The sequence below is a fragment of the Tamandua tetradactyla genome, chromosome 5 (assembly GCF_023851605.1).
Source record: "Tamandua tetradactyla isolate mTamTet1 chromosome 5, mTamTet1.pri, whole genome shotgun sequence".
Lineage (NCBI taxonomy): Eukaryota > Metazoa > Chordata > Mammalia > Pilosa > Myrmecophagidae > Tamandua > Tamandua tetradactyla.
Window position 1 is genome coordinate 133,186,453 of NC_135331.1, and position 21,072 is coordinate 133,207,524.

The window sequence follows — 21,072 nt, forward strand, 5'->3', positions numbered from 1 at the left end:
ATGTGACAGGCATCTGCTCGTCCTTGTTCCCAGTTCTGCTGCTTCCAGCTTCTGATTCCAGTGGTTTCCTCTCTAAGCGTCTGCGGCCTTCGCTAGCTCCTCTGAGACAGGTTCTGGGTTCTGGCTTGCTTAGCATCTCATGGGAAGGCACGTGGTGATGTCTGCTGAGCTCTGCATCTCCAAGTGTCCCTGTCTAGGCATCTGCTCTCTCTGTTGGCACTCGAGGCATCTCTAAATGCCTGCATCTCTGTCAACTCTGAAGTAACTGTGTTTTCTCCAAAATTTTCCCTTTTTAAAGAACTTCAGTAAACTAATCAATACCCACCATGAATGGGTGGAGTCACATCCCTATCTTTTCAAAAGATCAATACCACAATTGGGTGTATCACATCTCCATGTAATGCTGGATGCCATTGGCCTTTTTTTCAGTGAAGATATCCTTTTGTTGATGCCGTAGCACGGACATTTTTATGGCTTTAGAACTGTACATTTGCAACCTACTAAATCCCCTATGAAAAAGTCAGTCTATTTCTGGTATATTGCATTCTGGTATCTTTAGCAAACTGAAACTGCATTCTTTTTCTGAAGAGTTAGGGTATCCTAAGTTAATGCTCAGAGACTTTAATATGCAAATAATCACTGTGAAGCTATATGATGGGAGTTAAATACATTATGCAATACATCTTAAACATTTTCTTTATAAATTGGCTTCTAGATCGAGGATTCCACAGAACAGTCATATGTATATGCTGACATAGAGAAATAACCCACTGAAAAGCAGTTTTCCTGTATGTCAGCAGCTTCAACTTCAGCTCCATCGGCCCTTTGATCTTGATATCCAAGAGTGCAGAAGAATGTAAGAAACTGAGAGCAAATAAATAATAAAGAGCTATTGAAATGTAGCCAGATAATTATGTTAGGGAAATCACAAACACCTATAAAGTGAACATTTTCCAGACCTCATTACCCTCACCCCTTTTTATTGTGTGCTATTATGAAAAGGTCTAGCAAGACCTTGAACCTGAAAACCATAACAAGCATCCCCAGATGTTTATCAGAACAGGAGTTCTCAGAGGCAGGTTCCCTCCCCCCACCAGGGTGAACAAAAACTCCATTCAGATAGAATAGGTTGGTCTCTCTTCTTTGGCATGAGGTGGGGCTGTTGAGCTGCTCTCTATTGACCTAAATCTGGAGCAGGTTTCAGCCAGCCTGGAAGACCAGAGGTGACTGGAATTCTTCTACTGCTTTTTTTGGAATCTTTGTGACAAAGAGATTTGTCATTTCTGGACTTTGATTCTGTTCAATAAAGGGACCATTTCCTGAAAGTGTCTGTTGTACCCTGAACTGTGTTCCCATGAGGTATCATTGCAGAAACTTGCTCCATAGATTTAGCAGAAAGTGTGTGTCTTTTCAAGAAGTATCCAACTTCTTAGTGAACCATATCAAGAATGCTTTCTTTTTGTAAAACTCTAATCTTAGTTCTCTTGAGGACTACAGTAACAGTGTTAAGCCCAATGTTTTAACCTATGACAATCTTTTTTCCTCTCATGATCATAGGATGGAAAAGCACTAACATTTAGAGTTTAAGTGAAATATGTTTTCCAAACTTTAAATGTTTTTGAACACATGAATTTAAAACTCATAAAAATAGCTCTTGCATGTTTTAGGAGAGGAAGTTTATTAAGGCATTAAAATTACTCTGCAGTTTGGTGTTGGCAAAAAATGCAATTGCTAATTAAGTGGTTCAATTTGAAATAATCAGATGTAGCTTAGCTCATCAATATATGAACATATAATGTTCATTCTTGATAATTTTGAACTATTTGCTGGATTGCTGGACCAAATCATCTGCATGGCTCCTTGGTGCATAGCCAGATGTGACTTCCTACGGACAGCCACAGGGGAAAGGATTTGAGCCATGGCAGAAGTCTCAGGATGCAGATGCTGAACCAAGGCAAACCAGGATAACAGTCAAGCTTAAGTATTTATTAGACTGTGATTGTTCAAGATGGACAATGGGGGAATGATTTCCTTTACTCAATCGAGTTTCCAAAGGGTTTTGCAGGGAACTATAAGAAGAAGAATTAATCAAATGAGAAGGTTGATCATCAATGTGACCTAAGCCCTGCCATTTGTCAAGATATCCTTTAAAGAATCTGATCTTCACAAGTGTTCTAGTTTGCTAGCTGCTGGAATGCAATATACCAGAAACAGAATGGCTTTTAAAAGGGGGAATTTAATAAGTTGCTAGTTAACAGTTCTAAGGTCGAGAAAATGTCCCAACTGAAACAAGTCTATAGAAACATCCAATTTAAGGCATCCAGGAAAAGATACCTTGGTTTGATGAAGTTCAGGGTTTCTCTCTTAAGTGGAAGAGCATATGGCGAGCACAGAGTTTCTCTCTCATCTGGAAAGGCACATGGTAAACACAGTCAGGGTTCCTCCCTCATCTGGAAGGACACATGGCAAACACAGCGTCATCTGCTAACTTCTCTCCTGGCTTCCGTTTTCATGAAGCTCCCCGGGAGGCATTTTTCTTCTTCATTCTCTGCTCTCCCCAAATTTCCTATCTCCAAAATGTTTCCTCTTTTATAGGACTTCAGAAATTAATCAAGACCCACCCAATTGGGTAGAGATATATCGTCACCAAATCCAGCTTAACAACCACTCTTGATTAAGTCATATCCCCAGGGAGATGATTTAATTACAGATTACATCCTTTCAAACCAGCACAACAAGGAAACATATTTTTAGTCTAAGGGATGAAAGAAGAATAAGGGACATTAAGAAGATGTTACACTTTCCCAAGTGGGTGTATTTGTTGTATTCACATCTAGTGGGGATTTGCCATGTCCTCTTTCAACTGCCTCTCATTGCTGTTCCCCCAAAGCATAGTATTAGAAAGAAATTATGGCATCAGTTCAGTTTAGCAGACATTCCTTACATGCTGTTCTAGTTTGCTTGCTGCTATAATGCGATATAGCAGAAATGCTACTGTAATGCAATATAGAAGAAATGGAATGGCTTTTTAAAAGGGGAATTTAATAAGTTGCAAGTTTTCAGTGTTAAGTCTGTGAAAATGTCCCAGTTATAGCCAGGCTATAAAAATGTCCAATCTAAGGCACCAGGGAAAGATATCTTGGTTCCAGAAGGCCGATAATGTCTAGGATTTCTCTCTCAACTGGAAAGGCACATGGCAAACATAGTGACATCTGCTAGCTTTCTCTCCAGCTTTCTTGTTTCATGAAACTCCCCCAGGGGCATTTTCCTTCTTTCTCCATCTCCAAAGATGATATGGGCTCTCATAGCTCTCTTGGCTCTGAGATGTTTCCTTTTTTAAAGGATTCCAGTAAAGTAATTAAGACTCACCTGAATGGATGGAGTCACATCTCCCTCTAATCAAAAGTTAATACCCACAAATGAGTGGGTCAAATCTTCATGGAAATAATCTAACAATCTACAGTACTGAACCTACAGTACTGAAAAGGGATTAAAGGAAATATAAACAAACAAAGCTGCCTCCACAAGATTGGTTAGGATTAAAACATGGCTCTTCTAGGGCACATAATCCTTTCAAACCAGCACACATGACTGCCACATGCTATATAAGTAAATGAGATTGAAAATGACAGCAGTACACTTAATGCTATAGTTGTGCTTTATTGGTATCTGCTCTATCTATACTGAAGAACTCAGGAGCAATACCTATTTACATGATCATTTCTTTCCAAAAGCATTTTATTATTATGTATCTTGATACATTTTAATATTTATTTTATAAAACAGCAGCTAATGGAATTTGTAAAGCAAATTTCCATTTCAGCTTTCATTACTTGAATAAACAAATGCATAAAATCATTATTTTGAGATGTTTTGAAAATTGTTTATCATTTAGCTTTTAGTTTTCCAGTCTTGTTACAGTACACTTAGTTTCTATATGGCTGAGAACATGCATGGAACTAAGAAATTTGTTTGCTTATTTTCTCATTTGCTTGTTTATATTGAACATGGTGAAACAACAAAACTTGAGTGATCTTGAGGAAAATTCCACACTTTGTGTGGATGTGTGAGTGTATATTTAGGAATAGGAAAGGCATGTCCCATATCCTTTTTATGGGCTTTGAAATTTAGACTTCTTTTCTTTATTTAACTTTAAAAAGTTGATATTTTGTTTAATTATTTGAGGCAAAGTTTTATCACCATGCTTAATTGTACATGAATCATTTACTTAGCAATTTATGTTACAAACTAAAATCTTATATTATATATGTTATATATAAAGAATCTTTAGTGCTTATGCCTAGTATAGGAGATGATAACTATAAAAACCCAGAGACTGATCACACAACAATGGGATGGTGGCAGTTTTGTATTAAAAAAGAATTTCAAGCTAAACTCCCGCCAAAACAGTCTTGTCAGTATTTAAAAACGTGGGAATCTAGACAATCATATAACTTCCCCTCCCTCTTTAATTTGTAGCCATGGCTTTGTATTGATAAATGAATGGAATAAAAATAATAAAGCAAACAAGGAGATACCTGGCCTAATTCAGTTTATTAGAATTCATTCACTTTTCCTTAACAGCAAAATGCTGGGCTCAATCTTACTGTGTTCTTTGTGTTCAAAATCTAGACACACAAAGACCCCATAGAGTGATAAGTAAAGGGGGAAAAAGTTGTGCCTATTGGATAAGATTCTTAACACATCTAATTTCCTTTCAGTGTCTCCTTCTTTTTCTCTCTGCACTAGCTATGAGTTGCTATATTTAATAATCACAGTTTGGGAAAAAAAATTATGGTGGTTGTGCTGTCATTTTTTAAAACCTCCAGCACATGAGTCATTTAAAAATGAAAGGATAATTTCAGTACTTGAGGGAATTTAGGCAGCTGGGAGATAGATGAAACTAAGCAAACTGGCAAGGTGAAGCACACCATTTAAATCATCATTGCTGAGGGGATTATTTTGACTTCCCAAACTGGAAGCCTTATATATCAATTCAGAAAGATAATGATGTGGAAGCACCTAAAAACTTGTATGGGAACTAAACAGTAACCCAACATGGGCCTCAAGGTGTTGCCAGATTTGGTTCTAGGTTTTTAGCCATGCCGCAAGAAAGAATTCAAGGGCACAGCACAGCACAGAGTAAGCAGATAGCAAGTTAATTGAATACACAGTTGAGAAGACATGCAGGCACTCTCACAAGAAAAGAGGTGAGAGGCAAGAGCTCCTACACTGTGGGACAGCCTGCTTTAATAGATTAACTTTACTAACTTCCCCTTCCCCTTCCTTGTTTGGGGCTCCTACCCTCCCATCTCTCCAGCGTGGGGCCTGGTGGTAGATAGTACCTTTGGGTGGGTCTGTGGGCTCCACCCTTCTCTGTAGCTGACTCACTCACGTGCGGGTCATTTAGCCCCCAGGTGCTATTTATTGCTGTTCTTCTCAGAGATATCGTTCTCCTTGAGGCCTGGCCACTTCTGGGAGTTTGCTCATCACTTATCCAGCCATGTCCCAATTCTGACCCTACTTAATGGCACAGATCCTTTTTATAACAGTACATTCAGTTCTTGGATTTACTGGCAAATAATTAACTTTAAAACTATAGAAACTGAACTTCTAGGAAGATAGTGGAGTAGGGTAGACTGCTCTGTAGGACTAGATAAGGGGCAGGGGAAAAATGACCAGGACTGCAGTACTGGGGGGTGAATGATTGAAGAGGGTCTCTAATATTTCATAGGGAGAAGAGGGGTGGGGCGATGTAGGGAAAACCCCCTGATCAATTCTGAAGCAGGCAGTGACCATGGGGTGCCCAGAGGTGTGCCTGACCATCCATGATGAAAAGTCACGCCCCAGGCATTGGGAAAAGTTGCCTAGGTGGGCATTGTGAATAGCCATCCAATTGGTTGTGGAGAATAGCCGTTCTGCCAGGTGCTAGGTGCTACAGATCAGCTGATCCCCTGGCACTGCAATTGGCTCCCCAGTCCTGCATTCCAGAACTGTACACACCATCTTCCCAGCCAGCTACTGCAATCAAGGAGGGGTGGGCTTAGAGGGGAGGAGGTATCTCAGGAGCACCACCTGCTGGGAAGAAGTGGTAAGTGCAGTCAGGCGAAATCCTTATCTGCCTAGGTTCTTGTTTTTTTTTACAAAAATATTTTTCTATACTTTTAAATATTATTGTTTATTTTTATTCATATAAATTGTATCTATTTATATTTCATTGAGTTTTTATTTCTTATTATTTATTTCTTATCTGTGTATTTATTTTCTCTCCCTTCTGTGGGCAGTCTGAGTTCATTCCCAATATATTTTTTGGTTCCTCCTTCTAACTTTGGGGCCTACTACTACTGAGATGTGTGTTTTTAATTCATTTTATTATTTATTTATATTTTCGGGTGCATGGGCCTGGAATTGAGCCTGGGTCTCCCATATGGTGGGTGGGTGTTCTGCCATTGAAATACCATGCACTCTTGCCTAGCTTTTAATAGACTCTCAAGTAGACTTGTACCCCTTACATGAGATCTGGGACTTGGTTTGGTAGAGAATTATTGACAAGCCAAATGCAAAAGGAAACCTTCAATGCAAAACCAAGTAAATACAAAACTTCAGACAAATGAATGAAACCAACTTGTGAAACAATCTTGAGATGATCAAATGCCCCAAACATAACAAAAATCACAAAGCATGTGAAGATCCAAGCAGAAAAAGCCCAGCCAAATGACAAAATCAAAATATTGGAGGGGAAGCAGAATATTACAACTACTCAATGTTATTTATAAAGAAATAAAGGACATCAGGAACACATTAGAAGAACATAAAGAATGTACTGGTGTAAAATTCTTATGTACCCCAGGAAAGCCACATTTTCTTTCCTAATCCAACCCTGTGAAGGCAAACCTACTGGTTTGGGTTAGAACTTGCATTCAATTTCTCCATGGAGATGTGACATACCTGTTGTAGGTGTGACCTTTGATTAGATGGAGATGTGACTCTGCCCATTCAAGGTGGGTCCTTATTAGTTCACGGGAATTCTTTAAAGGGGAACCAGTTTAGAGGAGGCTCAGAAGCTTGGAGAGCAGTTCCTTCAAAGTCAACACAGAGACATTTAGAAATGCAGAAAGAAAATGCCCCTGGGGAAGCTGTTTGAAACCAAAAGCAAAGGACCAATAGATGTCAGTCATGTGCCTTCTCAGATTGAACTTTCTAGGTCACGTTTTCTTTCTCCAGATGCCTTAGTTGTTCATTTTTATGACCTTAACATTGTAAACCTGTAACTTAATAAATTTCCCTTATAAAATCCGTTCCATTTCTGGTATATTATATTCTGGCAGCTTTAGCAAACTAATACAAAGAAGAATTCAAATGATTATATAGAAAAATTGCAAATCTCACAGAAATAAGAGATATAATAGACCAAATTTAAAATATACTAGAAACACACAATATCAGATTCAAAGAAACAGAAAGAAGAATAAGTGTGCTAGAAGACAGAGCAATTAAACTATAGTGCAAAAAAGAACAAATAGCAAGAAAGGTGGAAAAAATGAAACTTATGGATCTTAGGGAAATAATGGTGGACAAAAAGCATGCAAGTATAAGAATAATAGCTGTCCCAGAAGGAGAAGAGGAGATTAAAGGACTGGGAAGGTTAGTTGGAGATGTGATTGGGGAAATTTCTCAACCTTATGAAAAATATAAAAATGCAAATCAAAGAGGCCTAATGAACAACAAATAGAATAAATCCAAATAGGCCTACTCCAAGACACATACTAATTAAATTATCAAATGTTGATTAGAAGTAGAAAGCAGTGAAAGCAGCATAAGAAAAACAATGTACTACATACAGGGGAAAACACATAAGACTGAGTTTGGACTACTCAACAGCCATCATGGAAGCAAGAAGGCAGTGGTCTGATACATTTAAGATCCTGAATGAGAAAGGCTTCCAGCCAATAATTTTTTATCCAGTCAACTAGTCCTTCAAAATTGGGGTTGATATTCAAGTCTTCAAAGACAAACAAAGACTGAGGGAACTAATCAACAAGATACTTGTCCTACAAGAAATACTAAAGGGGGTTCTGTCAGCTGAAAGAAAGAAAAAAGACAGGAAAAGGAGGTCTAGAGGAGGCCACAGAATTGAAGAGTACCAGTAGGGTAATTTAAAGGATAAAAAGAGAGAGTGGGAAAACAATATACAAATCTGACAAATGGAAGCAAAAGGACATTATGGTAGATATAAGAACTGCTTTTATACTTTGAACCTTAAAGGACTAAAGCCACCAATTAAAAGATTCAGATTGGCAGAATGGATTGCAAAATAAAATCTATCTAGATGCAGTTTAAAGAGACACATCTTAGACCCAAGGACACCAATAGATTGACAATGAAAGGATGGAGAAAGATTTTCTGTGCAAGCTGTAAACAAAAGAAAGCAGGAGTAGCTATACTAATATCAGATAAAGTAGACTTTAAGTATAAAGACATCATAAGAGACTTACTAATAAAAGGGACAGTTTACTAAGAGGAAACATCATAAATGTTTAGGTTCCCAATCAAGGAGCTCCAAAGTACATGAGGCAAACATTGGCAAAACTGAAGGGAGCTATAGATGTTTCAGCAATAATAGTGGGAGATATTAATACACCACTCTCCACTATCAATAGAACAAAGACAGAAGCAACAAAGAAATAGAGAAAATAAACAGTGTGATAAACAAATTAGACCTAATAGGCATATATAGATCATTACAACCCCCAAACACCAGGATATAAATTATTCTCTAGTGCACATGGAACATTCTCCAGGACAGATCATATTCTGGGATACAAAATAAGTCTTTATAAATTTAACAATATTGAAATTATTCAAAGCACTTTCTCTGACCACAAAAGAATAAAACTGGAAATTAATAATCACCAAAGGACCAGAACTTTCACAAATATATGCAGATTAAACAACATGCTTTTAAATAATCAGTAGGTCAAAGAAGAAATTGGTGTAGAAATCAGTAAATGTCTGGAGATGAATGATAATGAGAATACAATATAACAGAACTTAACGGATTCAGCAAAAGCAGTTCTGAGAGGAAAATTTATTGTCCTAAATGCCTATACTAAAAACAAGAATAAGCAAAATTCAAGAACTTAACTACTCATCTGGAGAAATTAGAGAACAGCAAACAAACCCCTAAGCAAATAAAAGAAGAGACATAACAAAGATTAAAGGAAAAATAAATGAACTGGAGAAAAAAACAATAGAAAGAATCAACAAAACCAAATTTTTTTTATTTGAGAAAATCAATAAAATTGATGGACCCCTAACTAAAGTGACAAAGACAAAAAGAGAAAGAATGCAAATAAACAAAATCAGAAATGAGAGGGGGGTCATTACTGTGGATCCTGGAGAAATATTTAAAATCTTAAGAGAATACTATGATATATACAACATGTAGCATATTGTTAAATGTTAACAAACTAGACAACTTAGATGAAATGGACAAATTGTTAGAAACACATGAACTACCTATACTGACTCGAGAAGAAATAGAAGATCTCAATGAAAGAATTAAAAATAAAGTGATTCAATCATTCATCAAAATTTTTCCCACACAAAAAAATTCAGAACTAGATGGCTCCACAGGGGAACTCTATTAAACATTCCAAAAAGAACTAACACAGATCCTGTTCAAACTCTTCCAAAAATTTGAAGGAAAAAGAATGCTACCTAACTCATTTTATGACACTAATATCTCCTTAATACTAAAACTGGATAAAGATGCTACAAGAAAGGAAAACTACAGACTAATCTTCCAAACGAATACAGATGCAAATTTTGTCAACAGAATACCAGAAAACCAAATCCAATAACACATTAAAAGAATTATACATCATGACCAAATGGGGTTTATACCAGGAATGCAAGAGTGGCTCAATGCAAGGAAATCAATCAATGTAATACAGCACATTAATAAATTGAAAGGGAAAACCACATGATCATAATGATTAATGCTGAAAAAGCATTTAATAAAATATAACATCCTTTCCTAATAAAAACACTTCAAAAGATAGTAATAGAAAGAAACTTCCTCAATATCATAAAGGGCATATATGAAAAACCCATAGCCAGCATTGTACTTAATGGTGGGAGAGTGAAACTATTACCCCTATGACTGGGAATGAGACAAGGATGCCCATTATCACTACTATTATTAAATATTCTGCCAGAAGTCCTAGCTGGAGCATTTAGACAGGAGAAAGAAATAAAAGGCATCCAAATTGGAATGGAAGAAATAAAACTCTCATTATTTGCATATGACATGATCCTACATTTAGAAAACCCTGAGAAATCTATAACAAAGCTATTTGAGCTAATAAAAAGTTCAGCAAAGTGGTGGGATGCAAGATGTACACAAATCAGTAATGTTTCTCTACACAATTAATGACCTATCTTAGGAGACAATCAAGGAAAAAATTCCATTTAAAACAGTGACCATGGATGTCAAGGACTTGTATACAGAAAACTACAAAACATTGCTAAAAGAAATTTTAAAAGATATAAATAGATGGAAAGAATTCCATGCGAATGGATAAGAAGGTTGAATGTCACTAACATGTCAATTCTGCCAAAATTGATCTACAGATTCAACACAGTACCAATCAAATATCCAACAACCTACTTTGCAGACTTGGAAAAGGCAGTTATCAAATTTATTTGGGAGGGAAAGAGACACTGAATAGTTAAAGAAATCCTAAAAAAAGAAGAACCAAGTGAGAGGACTAACAAGTCCTGACTTTAAAGCTTACTATAAAGCTATAAAGCCTCAATGGTCAAAACAGCATGGTACTGGCACAAAGATAGAAGTATCTACCAATGGAATTGAACTGAGAGTGCAGAAAGAAACCACCAAATCTATGGACAATTGATCTTCAATAAGGCCCCCAAATCCACTGAACTGGGACAGAATAGTCTTTTCAATAAATAGGCATGGGAAAACTGGATCAAAGTAGGCAAAAGAATGAAAGAAGACCCCTACCTTAACCCTACAACAAAATTAATGCAAAATGGATTAAAGGCCTGAATGTAAGGACCAATACCATATAACTTCTAGAAGAAAATGTAGTGAACCATCTTCAAGATCTAGTTGTAGGAGGAAGCTTCTTAAATTTGCAGCTACTGAAAGAAAAAAAATAGAAAAATGGGAACTCCTTAGCATCAAGAGCTTCTAAGCCTCAAAGAAATTTGTCAAAAAGGTGAAGGGGCAGCCATCTCAATGGGAGAAAATATTTGGAAACCACATACAGGATAAAATCTTGATATCCTATATACATAAAGAAATTACACAGCTCCACAACAAAAGAACAAACAACCCAATTACAAAATGGGCAAAGGATCTGAATAGACACCCTTCCAAAGAGCAAAAGCAAATGGCTAAAAAGCACATGAAGAGATGCTCATTTTCATTAGCTATAAGGGAAATGGAAATCAAGATGACAATGAGATATCACCTCCCACCTATAAGAATAGCTGCTAATAAACAAGCAGAAAGTTACAAATGTTGGAAAGAATGTGGAGAAATTGGAACACTTATTTACTGTTGGTGGGAATGTAAAATGGTGCAGCCACTGTGGAAAACAGTTTGGCAATTCCTTAGAAAACTAAATATTAAGTTGCTCTATGACCCAGCAATACCAATAATCAGTACATACCGAGAAAAGCTGAAAGCAGTGACATGAACAGACATTTGCACACCAATTCATAGCTGCACTCTACAACTGCCAAAGGATGGAAACAATCCAAGTGCCTATCAACACACAAGTGGATAAACAAAATGTGGTATATACATACAATGGAATATTATGCAGCAGAAAAGGAAATGAGATCCCAAAGCATATGACAACATGGATTAACCTTGAGAATATAATGCCAATGAAATAAGTCAAACAAAAAATGACAGATACTGCATGATTTTGCTATTATGACTCCAATCTAATCTCAGAGGTTACACTGTAGAATATAGCAGACCTAGAGGTACACAAAAGCTAGACATGGGAGAAACGCTACCCAATGAGGTTTGAATTTAAATGCAAGGGAATTGATAGAAACGATGATAACTAATTAGTAGAGTTATAAGTAACTTTCAATATTGAAGGTGAATATCATTGAAAAAGGATGATATGCCATGCATCCCACTGATTAAATCTATAATTATAAATACATTTTCCTATCAGCAATTTCAAATGTTTGAGATTGGACAAAAAATCAATAGTAGAGGAATGTAGGAGGAAAACTAAAAATGTATGCGATGACCAATAGTTAACAGGAAGAGATCAATAGTACCACAGCCCTACCAGGGGCAGTTAATTGGGGTGGGAGGGACAAGTGATAAGGGGTAGTTTTGATTTGATATTTGGTAAGGCTGTGTTTTTTGGTTCTTTGTCTCTAAGGACCAATGAAAAAATGTATAAAATTGAGAGTGCTGCTGATTGTAAAACCAAGTGGAGATAGTGTAAAACATAGTTAATTTTGGACATTATTCATGATGCCTAATAGATGGAGGGAGCCGAAGGGTACAATCACTGAGAAGCAGAATCGCGAACTGTGATACAATTATATAATGGGATATGGTGTGGCTACAAAAAGGAAGGATGTTGAGAAGCATGCAATGAACTGAATAAATCTTGGGGACAATGTGTTGTACAAAGTAAGCCAGAGACAAAAGAAAAATACGCTAAGGTGTCTTTCAGAATATACTAAAAGAAAACTGGAGCCTAGATTGTATAGGTACAGATGTATAAACAGATGTTTCCCTCAAACTTTGAGTAACTCTGTGACTCCTAAGACTCAGAAATGCAGTGCTGCAACCCTGAAAGTTAGCATAGCTACATAAAATAACAGTTCAAGTAATCAAAGGAGATCAGGCTTCAATTATAGATGAAAACAAAGCCAGTCTGGCTGGGGCTAAAGTAAATCAGAATACAAGGTAAAAGATGATAGTGTATGTACTCTAGACCTTCACATACTGTGTAAGATCAAAAACAGAGAGGTTTATTTCATCTAGGACCTAAATTTACTGTAACACAAAATCTAAATCAACCTGTCTGGATAGCTCATTTAAACAATCTAAACTCCTGGGGTCCAGAATGAGATTGAGGCCTTGTAATTCTGTGTAGCTTAACGTAATACCAAGATACAACTCAGATGATGTTGGGCTGATAATTTAAAAATATTGGTAGAGTCCTTTGTGGGCCTGAAAAAAAAAAATGGAACTATTAAACTTTCCTATATGGGAAATCCTGAGTCGCCTCTCAAGTTTTGGGGACTCTCAAGAAAGTAGTCCAGGGCCCTTGACTTTGAGGGTTGCCCTTCTGAAACGTATTTCTATAGTGGAGAATCTAAGACTAGCTATAAAGAAACCTCAGAGTTGCTTCCAGGAAACCTCTTTTGTTACTCAGATATGGCCTCTCTCTCTTTCTCTGGAAGTCCAATCCTGCAAGAAAATCATTACTCCCTTCCCCATGTAGGACATGACATTCATGGATAACAACATAGGGCATGACTTCTAAGAATGAGTCTGGTCCTGGCACTGTAGGATTGACAATGCCTTCCTGACCAAAAGTGGGGAAAGAAGTGTAATAAAATAAGGCATCAGTGGCTAAGAAAGATCAAATAGACTCAAGAGGCTATTCTAGAGCTATCTTCAGTAAGATAGCACTAATTGCCATGTTTTGCCAAATCCCAATCTACATCACTCCTATTAACACTTATGAACACCTAGGGCTCAAACTGAGACTCTATAAAAGTTTCATGCAATTTCGCTTTCCTTAGACCTAAAATTTCCAGAGGTTTCCTAGGACAGATAAATCCTGAAACCCAGAGGGACCAGCTTCTCCAAGATTATCAACTAATTACATTTCCCTATCCTTTGGTGTTGCACTCCTTCTCAACATGAAAAATTCAAAATGGGCATTGCCTAAAGATTCCTATAGATCGGCCAAAGGAGAAGAGTTTTAGCAAAGAAAATGGGATTTAACCAACAAGTATGACTGCTGAATCACTGTATTGATATTTCTTCTAGCCTCCAGCTGTTTTGGAGTAGCTAGAAGGAAGAATCTGAAATAGTCAAATGGTAACCCATTATGAACTCTGAAATCTGTTCTATAACTACTTGTTGAAGTGTACTTGGAAAATTATTTCTCTTTCTTTTCTTTCTATATATGTTATATTTCACAATAAAAAAAAACGCTTAAAAAAAAAAACAAACAAAGAACTTGAGTTCATTTTACTCTATAAGCCTACTGCCCCCAACCAGTAAATTTGATTTGGCTAGTGGAATCCATTTCAAGCTAAGCTATGAGTAACAGAGAGATAAATAAAAGAAAAAGAAGTAAAATTTCCAGAGACATACCTCCAAATCATGTGAGAATAATACATTCCTCCATAATTTCTCAACTATTGTCCTTCCTTTTGCATTTTAAATGTGATAAACAGCTCACTTTTCATTGGCTGGTGGTGCATTATGGGCACAGATACCCTTTACTGCATATTAAGGATGGAAGACCTAATTCAAAAGTCTCATCCATATTTTGCTGAAAACTGAGTCTCCATTAAAATGCACAGATAGCAGAGAGAAAAGGAGAGAGGAGAGAATTGATTAATGAGATCATGAGGGCCACAGTGTCGGCCCACAGGCTTTGTTACTAGGGAGAAGTGTTATCCCTGAAAAGTCGATTTTGTGAAAAATTATACAGCCTAATCTTTCTCCTACTGTTTTTGCCTTCTTTCCTTCAGGTTAAATGAAAAGATAGGTAAAAGATAGGTGAAAGGTTTAGGAGGTGAAAGGGTGAAAAAGAAGGAAGATAGAACAGGAAATTTAAAGTGGGCGGGTTTATTTCTGCGCTCCCAGTAATTGCACACCGAACCCAAGATGGAGAGAGGTGCATCCGCTTGGCGGCTTTTGTGCGGGCAGCTTTTAAGGATGGAGGTCAGGTGACATCCAGAAGGGGCGGTTCATCAGTTCTGGAAGTTATGTCATCAGGAAGGGGCAGTTCATGAGTTCCGGAAGTCAGGTTGGGAGGGGCGACACAGTCTCCACAGCTCCAGTTGCTATGCTCTTCCCCGTTCCCCCGACCTAACAATAGGTATCTGGATATTTTTTTATTTTGTTCATTTTGTACCAAACATTACAAATCCCTGCAGCTTTAGAGTATAATAAATTCTCAAATTTAATTAACAGGCACACCATAGACATCTGGAAATAAAGATAGAAGAAAAATCCTTTGCAGAGGCCACATATTTCTCACTTCAAAGGATTAAAAAATAAAAATACTCCCCAATGAATCCACCAGTCCTCCATGGCACAATTTATAGACCAAATGGGATGCTAACCTAACACTATCCCAGATTAGCCAGACTGTCAAACTCTGGTTTCCTGTTTGCAATGCAATTAACTGAAAGTATAGGTACAAATTAGAAATGGTACTTTTGTCACTTCAAGTAGCTGTACTGATGATGGCCCAAAATAGCACTGGATAAGTTAGTAGTTCTCAAAGTGATACTTGTTAGAAATGCAAATTCTTATGCCCTACCCTAAATTAACGACTTCACATTTTAACAAACCTTCAGGTGATTCTGATGCATGCTCAAGTTTAAGAATCACTGGCCTAAATCATAAGATATTGGTAATAAATGATTATCATTTAAAAGAAAATTTTTTAATTCACTCAAAATCTTACTTTTAATACAGTGTCAAAAGTAAAGTTCAAAAAATAGCATGAGCAATGAGCAAACTAAAGGCTATATCATAAGGACAGAGATAATAAGACTATGGTTCCCTTCTCAAGATTCTCTTAACAATCTTAGAAGAAAATGAACACCTTTCCCACTTTTATTGACAGAAATGATTAACAAACTATTGTTGACTGTTTTCTTTTATAAGTGTTTTTCTTTTTACTAGTGAGAGATGACTCCCACACAATTAATGGGGGCCTGATTAAGAAAAAAGAAAAACAAAAGCAAAATAAGGAAAAGACCCAACAAAAGCAATCTATGTGATAGATTCTTAATGTCCAAAGGCTGTAATACTGCAAATGTAAGAAAAACCTGCAAAAAAAGATTATGTTTAGATTGACTCTCAGTTAATGAACTGTGCAGACTTCCTTAACAGAGAAAATTGAAGACATAATGGTCCTAAAAGAGTTCCTTGAGGCTTGACCAGAGGGCTTCAGGTGGTGGTTAATTGCTGGGCTACAGAGATGAATAAAACAGGCAGATCAATTGGCTTCTAGGAAGATAGGCAGTTGGCTTCTTGCCTTCAGGCATAATGTGGGTTGGCAAAAAAAAAAAAAAAAAAAAAAAAAAAAAGAATCATCAAGGAAAAACCTTTCCCTTGGAATCCTGTGGTGTAGAGTATAACTATCTTAGATAAAGAGTGGGACAATAATAGGTCAGGAAAAGGTCATGCATCAGATCATTAAGACTCCAACTCTCTAAAGCCTTTTAATGGTGATTGTGGCTGGTTTCTAATCCAAGTCCCATTCCCAGATGCATATGCACATGTCTATGCTAAGCAGTATAAGACCCAAAGACACAAAGCTAACAAGTCTCAAGTCCTGATGTCTTTCTTCAGTGGAGATTTATTCATTTAGTGTCCATAGGAGTTAGGCACTATGATAGGCTATGAAGGATCACAAATAGCATGTGCAAAATACTTTAAGAAAGAGATAGTGATAATTACCTCTGCTGGTTCTTGAGAGCAAAATGGTATCAGGGAAGCTAACAAGAAATTTGGAAAACACAGTGAGCAAGTCATACAAATACCTAGAGGGAAAGTAACCCAGGCAGAGGAAACAGCAAGTACAAAAGCCCAAAATGAGAGAAATCTTGGCATGTTTAATGAATTGTAAGTTTACCAATGCAGCTGAAAGGAGAAAGCAAGGGAGCAAGGATCACAGATAAGATCAGAAAGCTAGCAAGGGGCAAGATCATCAAGTGCCTTGGAAGTCATGGTGAGCTAATTGAGAGATATGGAATCAGTTGGAGGAATTTTGAGCAGTGGAGTAGCAGCTTCTGACTCAGGCTTTAGACGAACCATTCTAACTGCTATGTGAAGAATGAATTGAAGTGAGGCAAGAGTGGAAGGGGGCTGGGGATGCCTAGAGTACTCAATCATTTTGGTTAATGTTTGTTTACTTGGAACTTCATTATTCTCTTGGGCATGCCTTAACTGAAGTAGCCTCATCAAAATGTCCTACTTACAATGGGTTTTCACCAGCAGGAATGGATTAATTTTAAGAATATGTTTTCCCAGAATAAATATAGCTCTGGTCCAACCACGTTCAAATTCCATTCTCTAAACCCACCTCCCTTCAACCTCACAAAAAAAGAACTCATGCTCTTTCTACATGCAAAAACATAGCCATTCCATCACAACATCCCAAAAAGCATTAGATCACTTCATTAACAGTGCTAAGTAGAAAATCTCACCAAAATTGGTTATGCGTATTGTTCTAGTTTGCCAGTTGCCAGAATGCAATATAATGGAAACAGAATGGCTTTTAAAAGGGGAATTTATTAAGTTGCTAGTTTGCAGTTCTTTTTTTTTTTTTCTTTTGGTTTAAACAACTTAATTTATGGCTTATAGCTTCAGAGGCCAGATATTCCGAGTCAAGCCGTTCATAAAGCCATGCTTTCTCCCTGAAGACTGTAGTGTCGGGATGCCGGCCTGCAGCAGCCTTTGGGTTTCTGAGGCTTGCACTGCTGCTTCCTGCCCCATGGCCCTCTCTCCTGGTGCGTGCTCTTCTGGTTTCTGCTGAGTTCTGGCTTCTCCCTGTGGTTTTCTCTCAATAAGGCCTCCAGTTATATAGGTCCACCTGTTACAGTTGAGCTAGACCTAAATAGGTTCTTAGAAGACCCTATTCACAAATGAGTCCACAAACATAACTGATACTACATCTTCTAAAGGTCCTACTTACAAATGGGTTCATACCCACAGTAGGTTTAAGAATATGCCTTTTGTTGGGGTACATAATTCAACCTACAACACGGACCCTCATCCATGGAACTACTATCATGTTTAAAAACCTTTGCTCAGGTCTTCCTTGTTCTTCTGGGATTTCTTTTTGTAGTTTTACACATTCACATGGTACGACTGTATTGTGTGAATAATTGTGTGAATAATTCACACAATACAAAAATAGAGAATCCATGGCTATCCATAATTCTTCATTCTAAAGATTCTAGACTTTCTTGGCAAGACTGCATACCTCTCATTTATTATGAAACTGACACTCTCTCTATATATACACAAATATAATATATAAATATAAATATGACTATATATAGATATGTAAATACAAATATGATACAATATATTCCCAGATACAATTTTATGAGTTATTTTTTTCATTTGGTATAATGTTTTGTCATTATATTTTTTGATGAAATATTTTTCCATGACAAGACAAAAATACATATATATTGTACAAAAATATACTCATGTATTCTTGTTTTTAACAGCTGGGTAATATTTCAGGCTTGAATGCCTTGAATTTATTTAACCAATCCCTAATAGTGGAAATTTATATTCTTTTCCATCATTGGACATTTATTATTTGACACTCGTGCAAGTATTTCGATAAGATGAATTACCAGAAGTAAACTCATGGGATCATAGAGTGCCCACATTTAAAATTTTGACAGTTATTGCTAAATGATTCTCCAAAAAAAGGTGAACCAAGAACACAACTCTTGGAAGTGTATGATTGCTTAATCTTTGCTTCCTTCAAAAATACTTGGTATTAGTCTCTTTAAAAACCATTACAAAATCTAATAGGTAAAAAATGTCTTACTGATAGTGAGATTAATGATGCTTTAATGTGTTTTTTGATGTTTTGTACCTTGTGAATTGCCTGTTTATATGTATTGCCTATTTTCAATTGGGCTGCCTTTTTGTATTGATTTATATAAGCAAGTCTTTGTACATTATGCATATTAACCTTTGGCTATAAGTTACTATTATTTTCTCCATTTGTTACTGGTCCTTCAGACTTCATATATTTTATGAAACAGGAAGTTTAAATTTTCAGGTATTCAAATCTATTTGTATTTTCCTTTATGGTTCTTGAACCTACTATTATACTAAGAAAGACCTTCCTCACTCTGAAGACTATAATTTTAAAATTTCCCTATAATATTTTATCATTTTTTAGTAATTAAATCTTTATTTTATCTGGACTTTATTTTTGCTTATAGTGTGGAGTAGATATTTATTATCAGCTATGAGTATTTGCTTGCTAAGTAAAAGAAAATTACTGGCTTATGTAATTAAAAAAGCTTCCCTTTCAGGAGCAGCTGGATCCAGGAACTCAAATGTCCTTATCATTGATCTATTCTCTCTTCACCTCTCAGTTCTGCTTACTCTTTAATTATGTTCATTTTAGGGCAGGTTCTTCTCTCATGCTCCATATCTGTCTACTGTCTGCATGACAACGCAAACAGAAACAAGCACCTCTTTTCCCTAGCCCCAGCAAAAGATGTGAGCCCATCTCTCATTGTCCCATCTGGGTTCTGTCCCCATCCCTGAACTAGCTGCTGTGGCCAGGGAGTTGTGGCTCTCTGAAGACATGCTTATCTCTGTAGCCGGGAGTGAGGTCTGTCCAATCAGAATCACATATACTGAGAATAGGTGAGGTGATACCCCAAAGGAAAATTTAGATTCTGTTACCAAAACAAGACAGAAAGCAGCCAGTGAAAACACAAAAGAACAATATAAGATCTAGCTTTATGTCATCCAAATAACAACAAGCTACTATTCATTGTGGAATCCATATTTTCAGAATCCATTTGAAACTTCCCATGTATCATACAGGACAGTGTATCTATTGGTCAGCTTTGCCAGGGTTGTAAATGATCCCCATATCTCAGCAGTTGTGAAATCAAGTGGTTCTTTCTCACTGACACTGCCATGTACATCAGTGGAGGGTCTGATCTCCACTGTGCCACTCTGCTCTTGTGCTACATGTCACCTTAATTCCAGTTCTAAGTTTATAGTTCTAAGTCCATGAAAATCTCTAAATTAAGGCAAGGCTGTGGAAATGTCCAATCTAAGGCATCCTGGGAAAGATACCTTTGTTCAAGAAGGCTGGTGATGTTCAGGGTTTCTCTTTCAACTGGAAAGGCATATGGAAAACATGGTAATGCCTCCTGGCTTTCTTTTCAAGATTCTTGTTTCATGAATCTCCCTTGGGGACATTTTCTTTCCTTATTTCTAAAGGTCTCTGGCTGCATGGGCTCTCATGGTTCTTGTGGCTCTCTCGTGGCTCTGAGGCTTTTTCCAAAATGCTTCCTCTTTTAAAGGATTCCAGTAAACTAACCAAGACTCACCTGAAATGGGTGACGCCACATTTCTCTCTAATCAAAGGTTAATACCCACAATTGGGCATGTCACATCTCTGTGGAGATGATCTAATCAAGTTTCCAACCTACAGTGCTGAATAGGGGTTAAAAGAAACGGCTGCCTCCACAAGATAGATCAGGATCAAGGCATGGCTTTTCTAGGGAACATGATCCTTTCCAACTGGTACAGGTATGGTCTGTCCTGTGGCACAATTTTTTTGTCTGCGGACTTGTGAAATCTAGAAAACAAGTTATCTGCTTCCAATATACAATGGAGGGACAGGCATAGGATAGACATTACCACACCAGAAAAGAGAAATTGGAAGGAAAAAGGCACCATGGGTTCCAAACAGTTCTGAAATCTACCAGGGCAAACTCCATCCAATTTCAAGGTCTAAGAGTCGTTGATGGATTATGGTTTTCTCCTCAGGCCTGATAGTGCTGCTGCCTCATCCCTTGCAAATGCTTGAACACTGGCCATGCTCTTCCCAAACACTGAGGTGAAGGCTCCTACCTCTCTTATGGTCTCCAGGCTTTCTATAAACCCAAGGGCAAAGACCCCACTCTCTCCGAACATTGGGGTGGCAATATTTTTCCTGGACAATGGGAAAGAAAACCTGTCCTCTCCAAGCACCAAGACAAATGGCCTGCTCAATCCAAGTGCATGGGGAGACCACCTATTTC

At 37.2% G+C, this 21,072-nt stretch overlaps 1 long non-coding RNA gene across 1 annotated transcript in view; it reads right to left on the reverse strand.

Annotated features, from left to right (window-relative positions):
- Positions 1-785: 785 nt before the first annotated feature.
- The window catches only part of LOC143684876 (uncharacterized), a 68,737-nt gene continuing 48,450 nt past the window's right edge, over positions 786-21,072 (reverse strand). Inside the window, exons 2-3 of the long non-coding RNA XR_013176231.1 lie at positions 2,335-2,407; positions 786-864 (exon numbers count right to left, since the gene is read on the reverse strand). This is a non-coding gene — a long non-coding RNA (uncharacterized LOC143684876). The remainder of the gene's footprint in view (positions 865-2,334; positions 2,408-21,072) is intronic.